Genomic DNA, 3375 nt, shown 5'->3' with positions numbered 1-3375 from the left:
TTTTGCTAAAGTGAAAACAAATATTATTATTATTTTTAGTTATTAAGTAAACAACATATTTCCCTTATAAATATCCCTTAATGAGTCTTATAAAATAATACTCAAATAGCACAAACACTTTTGTATCAGTTAATTTGGTGCTGTGATTTCTAGCAGATGGTCCTTTATGAGACAATTAAGATATACAGTCTCAGGACTGGAGAGAACCTTAAGTCATGGGGATGTAATGTACAGCATGGTGACTATAGTTAATACTATACTGTATATTTGAAAGTTGCTAAGAGAGAAGAGCTTAAGAGTTTTCATCACAAGAAAAAAATTTTGTAACTGTGTATGGTGATGGATGTTAACTAGACTTATTGCAGTGACCATTTTGTAATATGCACAAATGTTAAATTGTTATTTTTTATAAATAAATATAATGTTATGTATCAATTATATCTAAATTAAAATATATGTCTACAGCCATGCCACCCTGAACAAGCCCAATCCCGTCTGATCTAAAAAGCTAAGCAGGGTTGGGCCTGGTTAGTACTTGGATGGGAGACCATCTAGGAAGACCAAGTGCTATAGGAATTAAAAAAAAAAAATAAGAGATTGTAAGCTGACAAGGTCCTTGCAATCTGTGAGGTCAACAAAGGGTTGCCTCACCTAAAAAAAAAAGAAAAAAAAAATAAACTTCCAGATATTGTTTAAACTAAAAGATATAATAGTTGAGAAAAAGAAGAAATCTTACCAATTGGTTCAGCAAATTCTGAGTCAGAGAAAAAACAATTGTTGGTTATAATTATAATGCCATATATTATCATATTAACAACCAATTCTTCTATGGCTAAGTCTCTGGACTCTTTTCTAGAGTTTAGCCATTATGTTAACTTAGCCGTAAACATATTTCCAGAAGTTGTTTCCTTTTCCCTTGTTTTATATTCTCAGTAATGCTCAAATTGGAAGTATGGGCTAGAACACATAAATAATTAATTATTTTGGAGACTTGTTACTGACCTTTAAATCTAGATGTAATTAAATCTAAAAACACATATGAAAAACCTTTTTTATAATAGCATTACTGATTTTGTTTATGCTCATATAATACATATTAAGAAATACATTATAGTAGTTAAAATGGGAATTCATTTAGTGGCTATTGAGACTTAATACTTCTTTAAATATTTACTGTTTGAATTTTCTATTGGGTGAATTAGCTGCACATGTTCTAAAACCATTTTTCAATAGGAAAGTTGCTGTCATATAAAAATGACATACTTTTTTTATAGATTTAACTTGTACTAGAAATGGTACTAAAAATGACATACTTTTTTTGTAGATTAAACTTGTACTAGAAATGGTAGCATTTCTACTCTGTTTCTTTGAAGAAAGCTGTATTACATAGCTGGTATTGATGTCCCTGTTGTGTTCTAAGAGAAGACCTGAATGGTTGGGATTAGAGCTCCCTTATTCTGGTAGAAGAGCAAAGCAAATTGTCTTCCTGGAGCCTATTAAGCTATTACTTTCTTGACTGTTGCAATAGGTTTTTACTATTTTTGGACCTATTGAGAAGTCATACCACTTAATCTTCCTTCTTCATGTTATACTTTTATTAACTTTCCCCATATCTTTGCTTATGCTTATGACTATCACATTGGATTCAGTATCAAAGACTGGTTTGATAATAGTATTTCTCATAATGTGTATAATCTGTTAACTGTTAATTCTTAATCTTTGACAATATCATAAATTATCTGTGTAATACAGAGAAAGTACAGAGAAATAGCACTGGTTTTAGACTATTTGATACTGTAATAGCAATAGGGAGTAAAATTGGCTTAAATTCTATGAATTTTGGTATTTGAGAAGGAACTTACTGATGAATGATGCAGGTTCTTTAAAACAGAAAGAAAAATAAAGACATGAGTAATATGTAGTATATAAAAATATACCCAATAAAGACATTTCTCTAGGTTGTGAGTTAGAGCAAAACTGTTACTCATGCAATTTTCAGAGGGTATTTCCAAAAAGAAAAGTCAAGGGAATTTCAAAACAGTTGAGACTATTCCTGTTTAATGAAAGATTATTTTAATATTTGATCAGTCCCGGAAAATTTAGTGTTCTATTTGAAGGACCTTTGATGAGACAGACTATTCTTTGTATACTTCACCTTTCTATTCAGGGCAAAGGAATATTCAAACCTTTTAGGAAGGCATTACGATGCTGCAGTAGTTAAAGTTTTACCTATCACTCTTTACTTTCTTTCAAAACTGGACTCTTGTCTTCTACATAGAGTCCTTGTACATTTTGTTTTAAAAAGAATTTTTTTTGTGTGGTATTTAGTCATGTATTAAGTGCTTTTACGCTTTCCTGCAAATGATTAGTAATCTCTAAAAAAGGCTCACAAATGTGAGGGGAATGTAGAAAGTGAAATAATAAAATTAAGATTTGCAAAGTTGATTATGACCATGGATGGACTTAACTATCAGAAGGTCTTCATGCACATATTTTTCCAGATACTACGCACGGAAAAATACTCACTGGAAAGTTTCTCAACAGTTTTTGAAAAACAAAAATAATAAGGGAGAGTGGTTTGACTTACTACCTTAGGCCTATCCAAAATACTTCTTTGGGTTGTTTTAATATCTAGCTTTAATAACCAGCCAAATTCCAGCTTATTTTTTGGAAGTCCTAGCAGAATTATTGGTATATGGATCATTCTTGCATTTACTTCCTCCTCAATTTTCTATCTATTAATAACACTGAATATACTCTGTATAAAGTTAGATATCTCTTTAATTAGCTCCTTCTTCCTTCTCCCTCCTTTAATTTCCTTCCCTGCTTCCATCACATCTCATTTAAAATGTTGGTATTTTTTTTTGTCCTAGTTCAGATATCTTAATTTTTAAAAAAAGACAAATCAGTTTCCTTGATGTTACAATGTATTTCTCAGTTTTTCTTACAAACCAGCAGTGTTCAGTTAGGAGTTAATCACCAATAATTCTAAATTAACTTTTGATCTTCTGAAAATAAAAACTCTACTAATAAAATATTATGCACTCTGTCCAGTATAATGTTATAAATAAGATAATAAACTTACTAGTAGGTGGTACAGCTCTACCTGAAACACAAACCACATAAACATTAGCCTATTTCATTAGCTTATTATTAGACTTAAACTATTAATTTTTCCCTGGAAAATCTTTTGAAATTGCATGCAAGAAATACCAAAACTACAGTTATTTTGTTATTGTCAACACAGACAAGGAAGCCCTTTATTAAGAGTATAACTGGGATGAAAAATAATTTTAGAGGAACCTAAGCATAGTCATCCAAAATATATTTAACTACTCCCCTCCACCGGTCCCCCCCTCCCCCGCCCCGGCTCCC

At 31.1% G+C, this 3375-nt stretch overlaps 1 pseudogene; it reads left to right on the top strand.

Annotated features, from left to right (window-relative positions):
• Nucleotides 1-457: 457 nt before the first annotated feature.
• On the top strand, nucleotides 458-576 carry LOC112478949 (annotated as a pseudogene).
• The last annotated feature ends 2799 nt before the right edge of the window (nucleotides 577-3375 follow it).

This window comes from Pteropus alecto, unplaced genomic scaffold (genome assembly GCF_000325575.1).
Source record: "Pteropus alecto unplaced genomic scaffold, ASM32557v1 scaffold400, whole genome shotgun sequence".
NCBI classification, from domain to species: Eukaryota; Metazoa; Chordata; class Mammalia; order Chiroptera; family Pteropodidae; genus Pteropus; species Pteropus alecto.
Note: the sequence above shows the minus strand (reverse complement) of the source record. Positions and strands in the feature narration are given on the sequence as shown.